The following is a 22981-nucleotide window of genomic DNA, read 5'->3' on the forward strand; positions in this document are numbered from 1 at the left end:
GCTACAGCAAATCAAGATACGATAGCGTATGTAGGTAGAGCGAAACCTCCTAAACAGTACCCTTTAGGTAATCCTTTTGACAGACCCATTCGTCTAGAAAGCAAGAAACGATACCTTTCCCCGATACCAGAGCAATGTTCTCTTGAACATATATTCCAAGTTACTGATAAAATCCTGAAAGAAAGAATAGGTTATCATGAACTCACTACGTTACGTGATCAGGAACTAGCCCGGTCAGCAGTCCAATGGGCCGGGGATGACGATATTTATAAAGATGATCTAGTAGTGCAAACGTTTTTAAGTCTTACTCCAGAAGAACAGCGACTAGCTGGTATATACATGACCCAATATCTCATTACCCAGTATGAAAACCAACAATCTGATCCAGGTCCATTGTATAACCTATTGCAAGACTTACTCTTGAGAAGATGGAGAGGCCTAGGTAACGATTTAATTGACATCATTTTAGAACAACGTCACAAATATAGTACGTTCCTGACTCCACGTCTTGTTTCAGTTCCACCCCCAGTTAGACAGCCATATCACCTAGACAGACAGAATCCCTTACGAGAAGTACATCCAATCCGGAAGCCAGATGATACGCTTGAACGAGTGTTTGTTTACACTCCTTTGACTAAAATGGAATTATTGGAAATGAAGAAAATTGTACCTTGTCACGATAAAGACCCTGCAGGGTTCCACCGTGAATTGAAAGATATGTTACTTATGGGCGATTATACATATTCAGACATTCTTAAAATGTTAAAAGTATTGTTGCCAGCAGGGATTTATGAGAAACTGAAAGAGAAGGATTGGGAGGTGGGAGATAAAAAGATTAATTGGACCGAATTAGAAGATGAAGATAAAGGACGTACCCCACGTTTAGGTCTTGGGGACAAAACTAAAGCATTACCAGGATTGTTAGTACAAGTTTTGCCTAGATTATTGACAGTTAAAAAGGAAGATTGGGATGCAATTTCAGCCTGTAAACAGAAACCAGATGAAGACACTAGTGATTTTTATTCCAGATTCGAGAAATGTTTCATTATTAATAGTGGCCTGAAAACAAGTAGCGAGTCTTTCCCACATCTTTTCGTAACCAAATTAGTTGAGAATTCCTTACCCCAGGTTAAGAACAGAGTATTGAAAGTCGAAAGTACATGGCAAGCAAATACGCCTTCCCAAATGTTACAAATGTTACAGTACCATCAGAATAGAATCAGAGAGGAACACGATCACGAACAGAGACGCATGAAAGACACGAAAATGAAAGTATTAGTTGCCCAGTCTGTTCCAGCAGATAGTCAGAAAAGGGGTAACACGCAGAACACCCAGTCCAGTCATTCGGCAGCTCCTGTTAAAGGGAATTGCAACTACTGTAAACAGCCAGGTCATTTTATTAGTGATTGTGCCGTTCTGAAACATAATATTGCTACAGGCAAAACGAAAGAGAGACCACGTCCACCTAGGCCAGAATATGTTCCACAGAATATTCCACAGAATCCGCAACCTGCTCCACCACATGTTCAGCAACAGACCGTAGCGGTACCACAGCCCCAACCCATTGCCGCAACACAACACGTTACACAACAGATGTACCAGTATGCACAGTCAGAGTATCCAGATTATCAACAGTATTCATGAAACAGCCTAGAGAGGGAAGTGGGTTTGCCTCTCATCGAGATTCCTGTAGATCAAGACGGTCCTTATGTACATAGTCAGGTATTAGGAAAAGACAGAAAATTTTTGATTGACACAGGGGCAAGCAGAACTACCATTAGTCATGACGAGGTTCCAGGGGCACCCCTCTCAGGCTCACAGAATGTTTCCCTTGGATTTTCAGGAAAACCTATTGTTAATGAAGTATCAAAACCAGTTCCCCTTGCAGTTGGCCCATTGTCCCGTACTACAGATTTATTGCTTACGAAGTCATGTCCAGAAAACTTGCTAGGTATTAAAACGCTGAAAGCTCTAGGAGCTGTCATATGTTGTTCTCCGGAAGGAGTGAGATTGTTTTTACGTGACTTCAAGGGTCACTATGTGTTGAGAGATTTTGATCCCCGATTACAGAATGTACCACAGCATTTATGGGCACAAGGTCCGACTGATGTAGGTTGTATGCACATCACACCATATCGTGTTACACTCAAGCAAGGTGTTGTTCTGCCCAGAATCCGACAATACAAATTGCCACCTGAGGCTGTAGCAGCCTTATTGAAAATCATTGACGAGCTTATTGTTCAAGGAGTAGTTGTAGAAACTGACTCCAATATTTGTAATTCTCCAATCATTCCGATTCTTAAACGTACTGATCCAAATTCACCCCCTGTGTATCGATTAGTGATTGACCTTAGAGAGCTTAACAAATGTATCATACCCCAGTTCCCAGTAGTCCCAGATATTTCATCCCTATTGACTGCCATTGATTCTAAAGCGGTGTTCTTCACTGTAATCGATCTCAAGAATGCCTTCTTTAGTGTTCCTATTGATCCAGAAAGCCAGTACCTTTTCGGATTCAGTTTAAATGGCCGAAGCTTTAAATTTGCACGTGCACCTCAAGGGTTCACGGAAAGTCCGAGTATCTATAGCCAAGCCCTGAAAAAACAACTTGACAGTATCCACATGCCTGCTAACACTGCCCTACTTCAGTATGTCGATGATCTATTGATCACCGCCCGAAGTGAACAAGAATGTGAACATGCATCTCTGACAGTCCTATACTTTCTAGCCGACAAGGGACACAAGGTGTCTCCTTCGAAGCTGCAATTCTGTGTTCAGCAAGTTGTTTACCTTGGTCACTTGCTGTCCAAGAGGGGGAGACAGCTTACACCTGACCGTATCCAGTTAATTGTACACATGCCACAGCCCAAGACACAAAAGGAGGTACGGGCCTTCATAGGTCTCACTTCTTACTGTAGACAATGGATCCCTCAGTACGCATATCTAGCCAAGCCCCTTATACAGTTGACAACCCAGGAGGCAGCGTCATCGACTGTCCTCCCTTGGACTCAGGAACATACACAAGCTTTTGACGATTTGAAGAAAGCCCTATGTCAAGCACCTGTTTTAGTGACACCATGTTACAGCAAGCCTTTTACACTTTTTGTCACAGAACGTGAAGGTACTGCTTTGTCAGTACTCACCCAAGAAAAAGCAGGTTCACACAAACCATGTGCTTATTTTTCCAGTACATTAGATCCAGTAGCTCAGGCCCTGCCTGCGTGCTTGAAATCAGTAGCAGCAACAGCTCTAGCAATCAGACAAAGTGATTCCATAGTATTAGGACACCAATTGACAGTACAGGTCCCACATTCCGTGGAAGTTCTTTTAAACAGAGCACAGACTCAGCACTTGACTATAGCACAACTGACAGGTTATGAATTGACGTTATTCCAGCCACACATAGAAATCAGACGCTGCAATACACTGAATCCTGCTACACTTTTACCGTTAACTACAACAGACCCTTTTTCACATGACTGTGTAGAAGTCATTAACATTATGACAAAACCCAGACAAGACTTGACAGACATCGCATTACCAGATCCAGACCTGACACTTTATGTGGATGGTTCATGTATGAGAACAAGTACAGGAGAGTTAGTGGCCGCATATGCAGTGACCACTGAAACTGAAGTCATAGAAACACATCGTATTGACACCCTGTCTGCCCAAGCAGCAGAGCTCATCGCTCTGACCCAAGCCTGTATTCGAGCCAGGAACAAGAAAGTCAACATATACACAGATTCCCGTTATGCATTCGGAGTTGTACACGACTTCGGAGTCCTCTGGCAAGAAAGAGGTTTTTTAACTTCCCACGGTGCCAAGATACATCACGGTCCCCTTATTCAAGCTCTGTTAGAAGCAATACATTTGCCAACAGCCATAGCCATCATGAAGTGTAAGGCACATACGAAAGTCACAGATACAGTTTCCCAGGGTAACGACCTGGCGGATCGAACAGCTAAACATACAGCTCAGACTCATACTCATACGACTGATATGACAAAGACAGTAGTTCCAACGCATTGCATGACAGTTAGGGATCCCGCCCTAGATGTAATTGACATACAGACACATGCTACCCCAGACGAAATCAAGAAATGGACAGAACTAGGAGGGATCCAGACAGAACAAGGATGGATGACGAAGGGAAAAGCCACTTGGTTTCTCCCCGACTCTATGGTTCAAGTTATCATTAACACAGCACATAGTCCTGCACATTTAGGAGAAAAAGCTATGTTAGACAGTATTCAAAACCTTTGGTTCAATAAGCATTTACGAGCAGCAGCAAAACAGAAAGTGCGTACTTGCATGATCTGTTGTCAGTTCAACCCAGGTAAAGGCATTCCCGTAGAGCAAGGCGGATTTCATCCTCCTGATCACCCTTTTGAAGTCCTCCAGATGGATTATATCCAGATGGACCGTTGTCGAGGATTCAAGTATGTCCTCGTAGTTGTATGTGCACTTTCCCGATGGACAGAAGCATATCCAGTCCCAGATTACACTGCCGTGACCACTGCCAAGCAGTTGGTTCGCAAATTTTTCCCGAGGTTTGGTTTGCCTCGTGTCGTGTATTCAGATAACGGACAGCCATTCTCGTCCGAGCTCATGAAGCAAGTTTCCCTTTTGCTAGGTTACCAATGGAAGTTCCACTGTGTTCGGCATCCCGAAGCAGCTGGTTTAGTTGAGAGACACAATCAGACTCTGAAAACTCGTCTTGCCAAGGTCTGTGCAGAAAAAGGAGTAGACTGGATAATAGCACTTCCAGTTGCCCTCTTCTATATGCGAATGGTAGCCCATTCTAGGACAGGGCTATCCCCGTATGAGGTGGTTTTTGGCCGGCCACCGAATATGTGGGGGACGCCTCTGCCCCGTAAATTAACTGATGTTGACAGTAATATGCTGACAGATTACCTTGCTTCCTTGATGTCTGCACTACAATCATGTCGTTCACAGGTCGCAGCAGCCTTTCCAGACAACACCGAGGTGAAGCCACACAAGATCGTCCCTGGTGATTATGTATACATTCGTAATTTTGAAAGGTCAAGTCCTCTGGAGCCCCGCTGGAAGGAACCCAAGATCGTTCTGATGACAACGAGGACTGCAGTGAAACTGGAAGGCAGAAAAAATTGGCTCCACTCGAGCCACGTCAAGAAGTGTCATGGACTTCCGCCAAAAACTGATTCCCAGGACTTTGGCATTCCAGAGACTGATACTAAACTCCCCCTGGTAGAGAAAACTCCGTCCCAGGAGTACAAATTAAAGTTGAGGTCTAGTAAGTCAGACAGTTTAATTGTTTAAGTCCCCCCCTGGGTGAAGCGGTTAGACAGGTTCCTGACATGTATAAGCTAGACCCACATAGTGAGAGAGATAGACAGGAGATCAAGAAACAGAAATATTGCAAGAATCTCCGAAGCAGATGTATCGTTACTTTACTTATCATGTTCTTTCTGAGTCTTACGATTATATGCCTAAGCTATATGTTACATGTATATTTTCCAATACAAGCACATTCTTCTTTCAATGACACTGCAGACCACACCTTTAGTGATCTGCCCCCGCACAAACTTTCTTACAGACTTGCACTGCGTAACAATTCCTTCATCCGTATGTTACATCATTCTCACCAGACCAGCAATGCCACTAATTGCTGGGTATGTGGCCGACTCCCTCCCTACCAGAAAATGACGGGAGCCTTGCCTCTTTTTCCTTACCCGTTTACACATAATGGTTCATGTGGTGCATGGTTTACATTAATGTCCTCGTTAGATAGTAAGTCCAAAGTTTCCCAAGGTAATTGGATATGGGGAGACCTGAATACAGTTATGAATAAGGCATGTTTCCCTGACAAGGAGGGTCTTCCCCAAATGATAGGTATCGATCTAGAAAACGAAGTATATGGATTAGGTAATTTTACACTTAACCTCATGATCTTGAATGTCCAGTCAGAAACTAGTTCAAACTCACCTTCAATTACAGTTTTGCCAGTGAAGGGTGACCTATGCGTTAGAAAGAAAGGTTCAGTACATCTAGGACACAGCGATTGTAATACAGTTATTGAATTCCGTGATAATGGCAAGTCTTCATTCAAAGCTTCCGGACATTCCTATTTCATCTGTGGCCATACAGCTTACATACGTTTACCTCCGGACTGGGATGGTACTTGTTACATTGCATTCCTATTGCCACCTGTTTTTCTAGCCCCACCTGATTACCATAGAAATTCTCATCTCATTCATGTCAGACCCAAGAGAGAACTCCCGATTGTCGATTACACTGAAACAACATGGGAACAATATACAGATTTCAATAAAGGATTCTTTCCTTATTTAGGAACTGTCTCAAATAGTAAACTGATACGTAAATTGACCAGAACCCTTGAAGCAGTAGTGAACGAAACTACTTTTGCCCTAGGTAACTTAACAGAAGAGCAGTCTGCTATGAGACTTGTCGTTCTTCAAAATCGTCTCGTCCTTGACGTCATCCTGGCAGATAGGGGCGGGGCTTGTAGAGTCATCGGATCCAGTTGTTGTGTTTTCATTCCAAATAATGCACCGTCAGTATATAGAGCCATAACTCGGCTCCAAAAGATTGCAAGTCAGAATCACCAAAATCCAGGCACCTGGACCTGGTCCGGTTGGCTCTGGAGCGTGTTATCCGCCTGGGGATGGAAAGTCCTATCCTTCCTTGGAATAGCCCTACTCATAGTATTCAGTTGTTGCTTATGTCTACAATGTGGGCCAGCGATTTGCGGCTTGTGCGCCACATCATGTATTCCCCATCCAAGTCCACGTTCCCGTGCCCGAATGAAAAAAGATGAGCAAATGATGTTATATGAACAGATAGATGGGCTCATGAAGATTGATATATCTTGAAGGGACGTAGGGGACAAGGAGGGAATGAGGTAATTGAAATTTTTATGGTCAAGTATGTCCCCTAACGTGTACCCCAACGTCTCCATGTACGTGCTTAAAGTGCATGTAATTTCCCTCCATGACCGAATATGAAAACGCAAATACATTTGCGTCCAACGTTAACATGTCCTCTTTCAGATCCACCATGAATGGATCAATAATTCAGTTCCTAACCATGCCATGCCAACGACTTTACGTGGTACACTTTTACGTTTTTCCTGACTCTGCCGAGCTAGGCCCTGATTTCTGTCTCCGAGCCCTTTCTGCTTTCTGCCTCCTGCCTCTGAAAGCTGCAGCATGGACACGTATCCCTGACCTCTGCCTTACTTCCTGCCAAGCGAAGCGGTGCCTGGCTCAACCTGGCCTGCCTGCCAAGACAGTATTTTGCCTTCAAGTTATCAGTTCAGCCTCCTCGAAAATACATTCCTGTCTAGTGATTTAGGTAAACATCTCCCCGGCTGCAGAGCAAAGAGCAAGCCGTCCTGTCTCCATGCAAGTACTTTACAGTTCCCGTTGCCATAGTAGGCCCATGGCCCTGCACGTAGACACGTAGACACATATGCACGCACTAGCATTCAGTATAGAATAGCCTCTGCCCGAGAGACCTTTTACTCCAGATAATACATCCTCCAAACATAAGATACTAGATATGTTATAGGTCCAGGTCGTCCTGACATCCCAGACTTCTGTCTCCTCTACTAGTGTTAAAGTTCTCCCCAGTTACACATCTATGTCACGTCATGCTAGCTGCGCGTGCATCCGCACTTTCTGCTGATTCTGCAACTTTCTCTATGCACCCACCCACATGTGACGATTCTTGTGACGTTCCTCTGACATGTATAGTGCACGCCTCCGTGTACGCCTATTGCACGCCTTCTTTCACGCCTCCTGTTACGCACATGTGTTCTTATCTTCTCTTTTTCACCTGTTACGCCTACTGTATTGAATTCAATGATGCTACTTTACTATATATAATGTGTAATGTTAATAAAACGTTGACTGTCCCTTCCCGAACCCTAGTGGTGACGGAACATGATCTCCAGCCTCGAGGTTTTTCCAAATAAACCCCGTAAGACTCAGATACCACGGACTCTGCCTCTCATTTGAATGAGCTGTCTTGTAATGATAATTATACGGAAAAATAGTCCAGGTAATTAAATTTACAACAAGGGTATGCTCAGACGTGAGTCCCTTGCTCACTTTGCCACTTGATTCAAGCAAGCCGGGCTGAAGACGGCTGAAATGCCAGAAACCGGTCCTCGGAAGCTTGTTTCCGGTCCAGGGAAGGCATAGTTTGGCAGTTCGGGCTGGACTGTTCCCATGAGGCACAGGGTCAGACGGATTTGCATATGGCCATGTCTGAACTGGGGTGGCAGAGTGGGCAAAAGAACGGTGATGGATTAAACTGAGATCGGTTGACTGGGTGTGAGTGTTTGATTGGTTCAGATGCTCCGTCCATCACCACCCCCTTTTGTGCTGCTTTGTTCGCCATAAGTTGGCAGGGTATGCTCAGACGTGAGTCCCTTGCTCACTTTGCCACTGGATTCAAGCAAGCCGGGCTGAAGACGGCTGGAGTGCCAGAAACCGGTCCTCGGAAGCTTGTTTCCGGTCCAGGGAAGACATGGCTTGGCAGTTCAAGCTGGACTGTTCCCATGAGGAACAGGGTCAGACTGATTTGCATATAGCCATGTCTGAACTGGGGTGGCAGAGTGGGCTAAAGAACGGTGATGGATTAAACCCAGATCTTTTGACTGGGTGTGAGTGTTTGATTGATTCAGATGCTCCGACCATCACCACCCCCTTTTGTACAGCTTTTGGCCGCCATAAGTGTGGCAGGGTATGCTCAGACATGAGTCTCTTGCTCACTTTGCCACTGGATTCAAGCAAGCCGGGCTGAAGACGGCTGGAATGCCAGAAACCGGTCTTCGGAAGCTTGTTTTCGGTCCAGGGAAGGCATGGCTTGGCAGTTCGGGTGGACTGTTCCCATGAGGCACAGGGTCAGACTGATTTGCATATGGCCATGTCTGAACTGGGGTGGCAGAGTGGGCTAAAGAACGGTGATGGATTAAACCCAGATCTGTTGACTGGGTGTGAGGGTTTTATTGGATCAGTTGCTCCGTCCATCACCTCCCCCTTTTGTAACGCTTTGTTCGCCATAAGTTAGCAGGGTATGCTCAGACGTGAGTCCTTTGCTCACTTTGCCACTTGATTCAAGCAAGCCGGGCTGAAGACGGCTGAAATGCCAGAAACCTGTCCTCGGAAGCTTGTTTCCGGTCCAGGGAAGGCATAGTTTGGCAGTTCGGGCTGGACTGTTCCCATGAGGCATAGGGTCAGACTGATTTGCATATGGCCATGTCTGAACTGGGGTGGCAGAGTGGGCTAAAGAACGGTGATGGATTAAACTGAGATCTGTTGACTGGGTGTGAGTGTTTGATTGGTTCAGATGCTCCGTCCATCACCACCCCCTTTTGTGCTGCTTTGTTCGCCATAAGTTGGCAGGGTATGCTCAGACGTGAGTCCCTTGCTCACTTTGCCACTGGATTCAAGCAAGCCGGGCTGAAGACGGCTGAAATGCTAGAAACCGGTCCTCGGAATCTTGTTTCCGGTCCAGGGAAGGCATGGCTTGGCAGTTCGGGCTAGACTGTTCCCATGAGGCACAGGGTCAGACTGATTGGCATATGGCCATGTCTGAACTGGGGTGGCAGAGTGGGCTAAAGAATGGTGATGGATTAAACCCAGATCTGTTGACAAGGTGTGAGCGTTTGATTGGTTCAGATGCTCCGTCCATCACCACCCCCTTTTGTACCGCTTTGTTCACCATAAGTTGGTAGGGTATGCTCAGACGTGAGTCCCTTGCTCACTTTGCCACTTGATTCAAGCAAGCCGGGCTGAAGACGGCTGAAATGCCAGAAACCGGTCCTCGGAAGCTTGTTTCCGGTCCAGGGAAGGCATAGTTTGGCAGTTCGGGCTGGACTGTTCCCATGAGGCACAGTGTCAGACTGATTTGCATATGGCCATGTCTGAACTGGGGTGGCAGAGTGGGCTAAAGAATGGTGATGGATTAAACCCAGATCTGTTGACTAGGTGTGAGCGTTTGATTGGTTCAGATGCTCCGTCCATCACCACCCCCTTTTGTACCGCTTTGTTCACCATAAGTTGGCAGGGTATGCTCAGACGTGAGTCCCTTGCTCACTTTGCCACTTGATTGAAGCAAGCCGGGCTGAGACGGCTGAAATGCTAGAAACCGGTCCTCGGAATCTTGTTTCCGGTCCAGGGAAGGCATGGCTTGGCAGTTCGGGCTAGACTGTTCCCATGAGGCACAGGGTCAGACTGATTGGCATATGGCCATGTCTGAACTGGGGTGGCAGAGTGGGCTAAAGAATGGTGATGGATTAAACCCAGATCTGTTGACTAGGTGTGAGCGTTTGATTGGTTCAGATGCTCCGTCCATCACCACCCCCTTTTGCACCGCTTTGTTCACCATAAGTTGGCAGGGTATGCTCAGACGTGAGTCCCTTGCTCACTTTGCCACTTGATTCAAGCAAGCCGGGCTGAAGACGGCTGAAATGCCAGAAACCGTTCCTCGGAAGCTTGTTTCCGGTCCAGGGAAGGCATAGTTTGGCAGTTCGGGCTGGACTGTTCCCATGAGGCATAGGGTCAGACTGATTTGCATATGGCCATGTCTGAACTGGGGTTGCAGAGTGGGCAAAAGAACGGTGATGGATTAAACTGAGATCTGTTGACTGGGTGTGAGTGTTTGATTGGTTCAGATGCTCCGTCCATCACCACCCCCTTTTGTGCTGCTTTGTTCGCCATAAGTTGGCAGGGTATGCTCAGACGTGAGTCCCTTGCTCACTTTGCCACTGGATTCAAGCAAGCCGGGCTGAAGACGGCTGAAATGCTAGAAACCGGTCCTCGGAATCTTGTTTCCGGTCCAGGGAAGGCATGGCTTGGCAGTTCGGGCTAGACTGTTCCCATGAGGCACAGGGTCAGACTGATTGGCATATGGCCATGTCTGAACTGGGGTGGCAGAGTGGGCTAAAGAATGGTGATGGATTAAACCCAGATCTGTTGACAAGGTGTGAGCGTTTGATTGGTTCAGATGCTCCGTCCATCACCACCCCCTTTTGTACCGCTTTGTTCACCATAAGTTGGTAGGGTATGCTCAGACGTGAGTCCCTTGCTCACTTTGCCACTTGATTCAAGCAAGCCGGGCTGAAGACGGCTGAAATGCCAGAAACCGGTCCTCGGAAGCTTGTTTCCGGTCCAGGGAAGGCATAGTTTGGCAGTTCGGGCTGGACTGTTCCCATGAGGCACAGTGTCAGACTGATTTGCATATGGCCATGTCTGAACTGGGGTGGCAGAGTGGGCAAAAGAACGGTGATGGATTAAACTGAGATCTGTTGACTGGGTGTGAGTGTTTGATTGGTTCAGATGCTCCATCCATCACCACCCCCTTTTGTGCTGCTTGGTTCGCCATAAGTTGGCAGGGTATGCTCAGACGTGAGTCCCTTGCTCACTTTGCCACTGGATTCAAGCAAGCCGGGCTGAAGACGGCTGGAGTGCCAGAAACCGGTCCTCGGAAGCTTGTTTCCGGTCCAGGGAAGACATGGCTTGGCAGTTCGGGCTGGACTGTTCCCATGAGGCACAGGGTCAGACTGATTTGCATATAGCCATGTCTGAACTGGGGTGGCAGAGTGGGCTAAAGAACGGTGATGGATTAAACCCAGATCTTTTGACTGGGTGTGAGTGTTTGATTGATTCAGATGCTCCGACCATCACCACCCCCTTTTGTACCGCTTTTGGCCGCCATAAGTGTGGCAGGGTATGCTCAGACATGAGTCTCTTGCTAACTTTGCCACTGGATTCAAGCAAGCCTGGCTGAAGACGGCTGGAATGCCAGAAACCGGTCTTCGGAAGCTTGTTTTCGGTCCAGGGAATGCATGGCTTGGCAGTTCGGGTGGACTGTTCCCATGAGGCACAGGGTCAGACTGATTTGCATATGGCCATGTCTGAACTGGGGTGGCAGAGTGGGCTAAAGAACGGTGATGGATTAAACCCAGATCTGTTGAGTGGGTGTGAGTGTTTTATTGGATCAGTTGCTCCGTCCATCACCTCCCCCTTTTGTAACGCTTTGTTCGCCATAAGTTAGCAGGGTATGCTCAGACGTGAGTCCCTTGCTCACTTTGCCACTGGATTCAAGCAAGCCGGGCTGAAGACGGCTGAAATGCTAGAAACCGGTCCTCGGAATCTTGTTTCCGGTCCAGGGAAGGAATGGCTTGGCAGTTCGGGCTAGACTGTTCCCATGAGGCACAGGGTCAGACTGATTGGCATATGGCCATGTCTGAACTGGGGTGGCAGAGTGGGCTAAAGAATGGTGATGGATTAAACCCAGATCTTTTGACTGGTTGTGAGTGTTTGATTGATTCAGATGCTCCGACCATCACCACCCCCTTTTGTACCGCTTTTGGCCGCCATAAGTGAGGCAGGGTATGCTGAGACATGAGTCTCTTGCTCACTTTGCCACTGGATTCAAGCAAGCCGGGCTGAAGACGGCTGGAATGACAGAAACCGGTCTTCGGAAGCTTGTTTTCGGTCCAGGGAAGGCATGGCTTGGCAGTTCGGGTGGACTGTTCCCATGAGGCACAGGGTCAGACTGATTTGCATATGGCCATGTCTGAACTGGGGTGGCGGAGTGGGCTAAAGAACGGTGATGGATTAAACCCAGATCTGTTGACTGGGTGTGAGGGTTTTATTGGATCAGTTGCTCCGTCCATCACCTCCCCCTTTTGTAACGCTTTGTTCGCCATAAGTTAGCAGGGTATGCTCAGACGTGAGTCCCTTGCTCACTTTGCCACTGGATTCAAGCAAGCCGGGCTGAAGACGGCTGAAATGCTAGAAACCGGTCCTCGCAATCTTGTTTCCGGTCCAGGGAAGGCATGGCTTGGCAGTTCGGGCTAGACTGTTCCCATGAGGCACAGGGTCAGACTGATTGGCATATGGCCATGTCTGAACTGGGGTGGCAGAGTGGGCTAAAGAATGGTGATGGATTAAACCCAGATCTGTTGACTAGGTGTGAGCGTTTGATTGGTTCAGATGCTCCGTCCGTCACCACCCCCTTTTGTACCGCTTTGTTCACCATAAGTTGGCAGGGTATGCTCAGACGTGAGTCCCTTGCTCACTTTGCCACTTGATTCAAGCAAGCCGGGCTGAAGACGGCTGAAATGCCTGAAACCGGTCCTCAGAAGCTTGTTTCCGGTCCAGGGAAGGCATAGTTTGGCAGTTCGGGCTGGACTGTTGCCATGAGGCACAGGGTCAGACTGATGTGCATATGGCCATGTCTGAACTGGGGTGGCAGAGTGGGCAAAAGAACGGTGATGGATTAAACTGAGATCTTTTGACTGGGTGAGAGTGTTTGATTGGTTCAGATGCTCCGTCCATCACCACCCCCTTTTGTGCTGCTTTGTTCGCCTTAAGTTGGCAGGGTATGCTCAGACGTGAGTCCCTTGCTCACTTTGCCACTGGATTCAAGCAAGCCGGGCTAAAGACGGCTGAAATGCTAGAAACCGGTCCTCGGAATCTTGTTTCCGGTCCAGGGAAGGCATGGCTTGGCAGTTCGGGCTAGACTGTTCCCATGAGGCACAGGGTCAGACTGATTGGCATATGGCCATGTCTGAACTGGGGTGGCAGAGTGGGCTAAAGAATGGTGATGGATTAAACCCAGATCTGTTGACTAGGTGTGACCGTTTGATTGGTTCAGATGCTCCGTCCATCACCACCCCCTTTTGTACCGCTTTGTTCACCATAAGTTGGCAGGGTATGCTCAGACGTGAGTCCCTTGCTCACTTTGCCACTTGATTCAAGCAAGCCGGGCTGAAGACGGCTGAAATGCCAGAAACCGGTCCTCGGAAGCTTGTTTCCGGTCCAGGGAAGGCATAGTTTGGCAGTTCGGGCTGGACTGTTCCCATGAGGCACAGGGTCAGACTGATTTGCATATGGCCATGTCTGAACTAGGGTGGCAGAGTGGGCAAAAGAACGGTGATGGATTAAACTGAGATCTGTTGACTGGGTGTGAGTGTTTGATTGGTTCAGATGCTCCATCCATCACCACCCCCTTTTGTGCTGCTTTGTTCGCCATAAGTTGGCAGGGTATGCTCAGACGTGAGTCCCTTGCTCACTTTGCCACTGGATTCAAGCAAGCCGGGCTGAAGACGGCTGGAGTGCCAGAAACCGGTCCTCGGAAGCTTGTTTCCGGTCCAGGGAAGACATGGCTTGGCAGTTCGGGCTGGACTGTTCCCATGAGGCACAGGGTCAGACTGATTTGCATATAGCCATGTCTGAACTGGGGTGGCAGAGTGGGCTAAAGAACGGTGATGGTTTAAACCCAGATCTTTTGACTGGGTGTGAGTGTTTGATTGATTCAGATGCTCCGACCATCACCACCCCCTTTTGTACCGCTTTTGGCCGCCATAAGTGTGGCAGGGTATGCTCAGACATGAGTCTCTTGCTCACTTTGCCACTGGATTCAAGCAAGCCTGGCTGAAGACGGCTGGAATGCCAGAAACCGGTCTTCGGAAGCTTGTTTTCGGTCCAGAGAATGCATGGCTTGGCAGTTCGGGTGGACTGTTCCCATGAGGCACAGGGTCAGACTGATTTGCATATGGCCATGTCTGAACTGGGGTGGCAGAGTGGGCTAAAGAACGGTGATGGATTAAACCCAGATCTGTTGACTGGGTGTGAGTGTTTTATTGGATCAGTTGCTCCGTCCATCACCTCCCCCTTTTGTAACGCTTTGTTCGCCATAAGTTAGCAGGGTATGCTCAGACGTGAGTCCCTTGCTCACTTTGCCACTGGATTCAAGCAAGCCGGGCTGAAGACGGCTGAAATGCTAGAAACCGGTCCTCGGAATCTTGTTTCCGGTCCAGGGAAGGCATGGCTTGGCAGTTCGGGCTAGACTGTTCCCATGAGGCACAGGGTCAGACTGATTGGCATATGGCCATGTCTGAACTGGGGTGGCAGAGTGGGCTAAAGAATGGTGATGGATTAAACCCAGATCTTTTGACTGGTTGTGAGTGTTTGATTGATTCAGATGCTCCGACCATCACCACCCCCTTTTGTACCGCTTTTGGCTGCCATAAGTGTGGCAGGGTATGCTCAGACATGAGTCTCTTGCTCACTTTGCCACTGGATTCAAGCAAGCCGGGCTGAAGACGGCTGGAATGACAGAAACCGGTCTTCGGAAGCTTGTTTGCGGTCCAGGGAAGGCATGGCTTGGCAGTTCCGGTGGACTGTTCCCATGAGGCACAGGGTCAGACTGATTTGCATATGGCCATGTCTGAACTGGGGTGGCAGAGTGGGCTAAAGAATGGTGATGGATTAAACCCAGATCTGTTGACTAGGTGTGAGCGTTTGATTGGTTCAGATGCTCCGTCCATCACCACCCCCTTTTGTACCGCTTTGTTCACCATAAGTTGGTAGGGTATGCTCAGACGTGAGTCCCTTGCTCACTTTGCCACTTGATTCAAGCAAGCCGGGCTGAAGACGGCTGAAATGCCAGAAACCGGTCCTCGGAAGCTTGTTTCCGGTCCAGGGAAGGCATAGTTTGGCAGTTCGGGCTGGACTGTTCCCATGAGGCACAGGGTCAGACTGATTTGCATATGGCCATGTCTGAACTGGGGTGGCAGAGTGGGCAAAAGAACGGTGATGGATTAAACTGAGATCTGTTGACTGGGTGTGAGTGTTTGATTGGTTCAGATGCTCCATCCATCACCACCCCCTTTTGTGCTGCTTGGTTCGCCATAAGTTGGCAGGGTATGCTCAGACGTGAGTCCCTTGCTCACTTTGCCACTGGATTCAAGCAAGCCGGGCTGAAGACGGCTGGAGTGCCAGAAACCGGTCCTCGGAAGCTTGTTTCCGGTCCAGGGAAGACATGGCTTGGCAGTTCGGGCTGGACTGTTCCCATGAGGCACAGGGTCAGACTGATTTGCATATAGCCATGTCTGAACTGGGGTGGCAGAGTGGGCTAAAGAACGGTGATGGATTAAACCCAGATCTTTTGACTGGGTGTGAGTGTTTGATTGATTCAGATGCTCCGACCATCACCACCCCCTTTTGTACCGCTTTTGGCCGCCATAAGTGTGGCAGGGTATGCTCAGACATGAGTCTCTTGCTCACTTTGCCACTGGATTCAAGCAAGCCTGGCTGAAGACGGCTGGAATGCCAGAAACCGGTCTTCGGAAGCTTGTTTTTGGTCCAGGGAATGCATCGCTTGGCAGTTCGGGTGGACTGTTCCCATGAGGCACAGGGTCAGACTGATTTGCATATGGCCATGTCTGAACTGGGGTGGCAGAGTGGGCTAAAGAACGGTGATGGATTAAACCCAGATCTGTTGACTGGGTGTGAGTGTTTTATTGGATCAGTTGCTCCGTCCATCACCTCCCCCTTTTGTAACGCTTTGTTCGCCATAAGTTAGCAGGGTATGCTCAGACGTGAGTCCCTTGCTCACTTTGCCACTGGATTAAAGCAAGCCGGGCTGAAGACGGCTGAAATGCTAGAAACCGGTCCTCGGAATCTTGTTTCCGGTCCAGGGAAGGAATGGCTTGGCAGTTCGGGCTAGACTGTTCCCATGAGGCACAGGGTCAGACTGATTGGCATATGGCCATGTCTGAACTGGGGTGGCAGAGTGGGCTAAAGAATGGTGATGGATTAAACCCAGATCTTTTGACTGGTTGTGAGTGTTTGATTGATTCAGATGCTCCGACCATCACCACCCCCTTTTGTTCCGCTTTTGGCCGCCATAAGTGTGGCAGGGTATGCTGCGACATGAGTCTCTTGCTCACTTTGCCACTGGATTCAAGCAAGCCGGGCTGAAGACGGCTGGAATGACAGAAACCGGTCTTCGGAAGCTTGTTTTCGGTCCAGGGAAGGCATGGCTTGGCAGTTCGGGTGGACTGTTCCCATGAGGCACAGGGTCAGACTGATTTGCATATGGCCATGTCTGAACTGGGGTGGCAGAGTGGGCTAAAGAACGGTGATGGATTAAACCCAGATCTGTTGACTGGGTGTGAGGGTTTTATTGGATCAGTTGCTCCGTCCATCACCTCCCCCTTTTGTAACGCTTTGTTCGCCATAAGTTAGCAGGGTATGCTCAGACGTGAGTCCCTTGCTCACTTTGCCACTGGATTCAAGCAAGCCGGGCTGAAGACGGCTGAAATGCTAGAAACCGGTCCTCGGAATCTTGTTTCCGGTCCAGGGAAGGCATGGCTTGGCAGTTCGGGCTAGACTGTTCCCATGAGGCACAGGGTCAGACTGATTCGCATATGGCCATGTCTGAACTGGGGTGGCAGAGTGGGCTAAAGAATGGTGATGGATTAAACCCAGATCTGTTGACTAGGTGTGAGCGTTTGATTGGTTCAGATGCTCCGTCCATCACCACCCCCTTTTGTACCGCTTTGTTCACCATAAGTTGGCAGGGTATGCTCAGACGTGAGTCCCTTGCTCACTTTGCCACTTGATTCAAGCAAGCCGGGCTGAAGAAGGCTGAAATGCTAGAAACCGGTCCTCGGAATCTTGTTTCCGGTGCAGGTAAGGCATGGCTTGGCAGTTCCGGCTAGACTGTTCCCATGAGGTACAGGGTCAGACTGATTGGCATATGGCCATGTCTGAACTGGGGTGGCAGAGTGGGCTAAAGAATGGTGATGGATTAAACCCAGATCTGTTGACTAGGTGTGAGCGTTTGATTGGTTCAGATGCTCCGTCCATCACCACCCCCTTTTGTACCGCTTTGCTCACCATAAGTTGGCAGGGTATGCTCAGACGTGAGTCCCTTGCTCACTTTGCCACTTGATTCAAGCAAGCCGGGCTGAAGACGGCTGAAATGCCAGAAACCGGTCCTCGGAAGCTTGTTTCCGGTCCAGGGAAGGAATGGCTTGGCAGTTCGGGCTAGACTGTTCCCATGAGGCACAGGGTCAGACTGATTGGCATATGGCCATGTCTGAACTGGGGTGGCAGAGTGGGCTAAAGAACGGTGATGGATTAAACCCAGATCTTTTGACTGGGTGTGAGTGTTTGATTGATTCAGATGCTCCGACCATCACCACCCCCTTTTGTACCGCTTTTGGCCGCCATAAGTGTGGCAGGGTATGCTCAGACATGAGTCTCTTGCTCACTTTGCCACTGGATTCAAGCAAGCCTGGCTGAAGACGGCTGGAATGCCAGAAACCGGTCTTCGGAAGCTTGTTTTTGGTCCAGGGAATGCATGGCTTGGCAGTTCGGGTGGACTGTTCCCATGAGGCACAGGGTCAGACTGATTTGCATATGGCCATGTCTGAACTGGGGTGGCAGAGTGGGCTAAAGAACGGTGATGGATTAAACCCAGATCTGTTGACTGGGTGTGAGTGTTTTATTGGATCAGTTCCTCCGTCCATCACCTCCCCCTTTTGTAACGCTTTGTTCGCCATAAGTTAGCAGGGTATGCTCAGACGTGAGTCCCTTGCTCACTTTGCCACTGGATTCAAGCAAGCCGGGCTGAAGACGACTGAAATGCTAGAAACCGGTCCTCGGAATCTTGTTTCCGGTCCAGGGAAGGCATGGCTTGGCAGTTCGGGCTAGACTGTTCCCATGAGGCACAGGGTCAGACTGATTGGCATATGGCCATGTCTGAACTGGGGTGGCAGAGTGGGCTAAAGAATGGTGATGGATTAAACCCAGATCTTTTGACTGGTTGTGAGTGTTTGATTGATTCAGATGCTCCGACCATCACCACCCCCTTTTGTACCGCTTTTGGCTGCCATAAGTGTGGCAGGGTATGCTCAGACATGAGTCTCTTGCTCACTTTGCCACTGGATTCAAGCAAGCCGGGCTGAAGACGGCTGGAATGACAGAAACCGGTCTTCGGAAGCTTGTTTTCGGTCCAGGGAAGGCATGGCTTGGCAGTTCGGGTGGACTGTTCCCATGAGGCACAGGGTCAGACTGATTTGCACATGGCCATGTCTGAACTGGGGTGGTAGAGTGGGCTAAAGAACGGTGATGGATTAAACCCAGATCTGTTGACTGGGTGTGAGTGTTTTATTGGATCAGTTGCTCCGTCCATCACCTCCCCCTTTTGTAACGCTCTGTTCGCCATAAGTTAGCAGGGTATGCTCAGACGTGAGTCCCTTGCTAACTTTGCCACTGGATTCAAGCAAGCTGGGCTGAAGATGGCTGAAATGCTAGAAACCGGTCCTCGGAATCTTGTTTCCGGTCCAGGGAAGGCATGGCTTGGCAGTTCGGGCTAGACTGTTCCCATGAGGCACAGGGTCAGACTGATTGGCATTTGGCCATGTCTGAACTGGGGTGGCAGAGTGGGCTAAAGAATGGTGATGTATTAAACCCAGATCTGTTGACTAGGTGTGAGCGTTTGATTGGTTCAGATGCTCCGTCCATCACCACCCCCTTTTGTACCGCTTTGTTCACCATAAGTTGGGAGGGTATGCTCAGACGTGAGTCCCTTGCTCATTTTGCCACTTGATTCAAGCAAGCCGGGCTGAAGACGGCTGAAATGCCAGAAACCGGTCCTCGGAAGCTTGTTTCCGGTCCAGGGAAGGCATAGTTTGGCAGTTCGGGCTGGACTGTTCCCATGAGGCACAGGGTCAGACTGATTTGCATATGGCCATGTCTGAACTGGGGTGGCAGAGTGGGCTAAAGAGCGGTGATGGATTAAACCCAGATCTTTTGACTGGGTGTGAGTGTTTGATTGATTCAGATGCTCCGACCATCACCATCCCCTTTTGTACCGCTTTTGGCCACCATAAGTGTGGCAGGGTATGCTCAGACATGAGTCTCTTGCTCACTTTGCCACTGGATTCAAGCAAGCCGGGCTGAAGACGGCTGGAATGCCAGAAACCGGTCTTCGGAAGCTTGTTTTCGGTCCAGGGAATGCATGGCTTGGCAGTTCGGGTGGACTGTTCCCATGAGGCACAGGGTCAGACTGATTTGCATATGGCCATGTCTGAACTGGGGTGGCAGAGTGGGCTAAAGAACGGTGATGGATTAAACCCAGATCTGTTGACTGGGTGTGAGTGTTTTATTGGATCAGTTGCTCCGTCCATCACCTCCCCCTTTTGTAACGCTTTGTTCGCCATAAGTTAGCAGGGTATGCTCAGACGTGAGTCCCTTGCTCACTTTGCCACTGGATTCAAGCAAGCCGGGCTGAAGACGGCTGAAATGCTAGAAACTGGTCCTCGGAATCTTGTTTCCGGTCCAGGGAAGGCATGGCTTGGCAGTTCGGGCTAGACTGTTCCCATGAGGCACAGGGTCAGACTGATTGGCATATGGCCATGTCTGAACTGGGGTGGCAGAGGGGGCTAAAGAATGGTGATGGATTAAACCCAGATCTGTTGACTAGGTGTGAGCGTTTGATTGGTTCAGATGCTCCGTCCATCACCACCCCCTTTTGTACCGCTTTGTTCACCATAAGTTGGCAGGGTATGCTCAGACGTGAGTACCTTGCTCACTTTGCCACTTGATTCAAGCAAGCCGGACTGAAGACGGCTGAAATGCCAGAAACCGGTCCTCGGAAGCTTGTTTCCGGTCCAGGGAAGGCATAGTTTGGCAGTTCGGGCTGGACTGTTCCCTTGAGGCACAGGGTCAGACTGATTTGCATATGGCCATGTCTGAACTGGGGTGGCAGAGTGGGCAAAAGAACGGTGATGGATTAAACTGAGATCTGTTGACTGGGTGTGAGTGTTTGATTGGTTCAGATGCTCCGTCCATCACCACCCTCTTTTGTGCTGCTTTGTTCGCCATAAGTTGGCAGGGTATGCTCAGACGTGAGTCCCTTGCTCACTTTGCCACTGGATTCAAGCAAGCCGGACTGAAGACGGCTGGAGTTCCAGAAACCAGTCCTCGGAAGCTTGTTTCCGGTCCAGGGAAGACATGGCTTGGCAGTTCGGGCTGGACTGTTCCCATGAGGCACAGGGTCAGACTGATTTGCATATAGCCATGTCTGAACTGGGGTGGCAGAGTGGGCTAAAGAATGGTGATGGATTAAACCCAGATCTGTTGACTAGGTGTGAGCGTTTTATTGGTTCAGATGCTCCGTCCATCACCACCCCCTTTTGTACCGCTTTGTTCACCATAAGTTGGCAGGGTATGCTCAGACGTGAGTCCCTTGCTCACTTTGCCACTTGATTCAAGCAAGCCGGGCTGAAGACGGCTGAAATGCCAGAAACCGGTCCTCGGAAGCTTGTTTCCGGTCCAGGGAAGGCATAGTTTGGCAGTTCGGGCTGGACTGTTCCCATGAGGCATAGGGTCAGACTGATTTGCATATGGCCATGTCTGAACTGGGGTTGCAGAGTGGGCTAAAGAATGGTGATGGATTAAACCCAGATCTGTTGACTAGGTGTGAGCGTTTGATTGGTTCAGATGCTCCGTCCATCACCACCCCCTTTTGTGCTGCTTTGTTCGCCATAAGTTGGCAGGGTATGCTCAGACGTGAGTCCCTTGCTCACTTTGCCACTGGATTCAAGCAAGCCGGGCTGAAGACGGCTGAAATGCTAGAAACCGCAAGGCATGGCTTGGCAGTTCGGGCTAGACTGTTCCCATGAGGCACAGGGTCAGACTGATTGGCATATGGCCATGTCTGAACTGGGGTGGCAGAGTGGGCTAAAGAACGGTGATGGATTAAACTGAGATCTGTTGACTGGGTGTGAGCGTTTGATTGGTTCAGATGCTCCGTCCATCACCACCCCCTTTTGTACCGCTTTGTTCACCATAAGTTGGTAGGGTATGCTCAGACGTAAGTCCCTTGCTCACTTTGCCACTTGATTCAAGCAAGCCGGGCTGAAGACGGCTGGAGTGCCAGAAACCGGTCCTCGGAAGCTTGTTTCCGGTCCAGGGAAGACATGGCTTGGCAGTTCGGGCTGGACTGTTCCCATGAGGCACAGGGTCAGACTGATTTGCATATAGCCATGTCTGAACTGGGGTGGCAGAGTGGACTAAAGAACGGTGATGGATTAAACCCAGATCTTTTGACTGGGTTTGAGTGTTTGATTGATTCAGATGCTCCGACCATCACCACCCCCTTTTGTACCGCTTTTGGCCGCCATAAGTGTGGCAGGGTATGCTCAGACATGAGTCTCTTGCTCACTTTGCCACTGGATTCAAGCAAGCCTGGCTGAAGACGGCTGGAATGCCAGAAACCGGTCTTCGGAAGCTTGTTTTCGGTCCAGGGAATGCATGGCTTGGCAGTTCAGGTGGACTGTTCCCATGAGGCACAGGGTCAGACTGATTTGCATATGGCCATGTCTGAACTGGGGTGGCAGAGTGGGCTAAAGAACGGTGATGGATTAAACCCAGTTCTGTTGACTGGGTGTGAGTGTTTTATTGGATCAGTTGCTCCGTCCATCACCTCCCCCTTTTGTAACGCTTTGTTCGCCATAAGTTAGCAGGGTATGCTCAGACGTGAGTCCCTTGCTCACTTTGCCACTGGATTCAAGCAAGCCGGGCTGAAGACGGCTGAAATGCTAGAAACCGGTCCTCGGAATCTTGTTTCCGGTCCAGGGAAGGCATGGCTTGGCAGTTCGGGCTAGACTGTTCCCATGAGGCACAGGGTCAGACTGATTGGCATATGGCCATGTCTGAACTGGGGTGGCAGAGTGGGCTAAAGAATGGTGATGGATTAAACCCAGATCTTTTGACTGGTTGTGAGTGTTTGATTGATTCAGATGCTCCGACCATCACCACCCCCTTTTGTACCGCTTTTGGCTGCCATAAGTGTGGCAGGGTATGCTCAGACATGAGTCTCTTGCTCACTTTGCCACTGGATTCAAGCAAGCCGGGCTGAAGACGTCTGGAATGACAGAAACCGGTCTTCGGAAGCTTGTTTTCGGTCCAGGGAAGGCATGGCTTGGCAGTTCGGGTGGACTGTTCCCATGAGGCACAGGGTCAGACTGATTTGCATATGGCCATGTCTGAACTGGGGTGGCAGAGTGGGCTAAAGAACGGTGATGGATTAAACCCAGATCTGTTGACTGGGTGTGAGTGTTTTATTGGATCAGTTGCTCCGTCCATCACCTCCCCCTTTT

This window comes from Lissotriton vulgaris, chromosome 4_1 (genome assembly GCF_964263255.1).
Source record: "Lissotriton vulgaris chromosome 4_1, aLisVul1.2, whole genome shotgun sequence".
NCBI classification, from domain to species: domain Eukaryota; kingdom Metazoa; phylum Chordata; class Amphibia; order Caudata; family Salamandridae; genus Lissotriton; species Lissotriton vulgaris.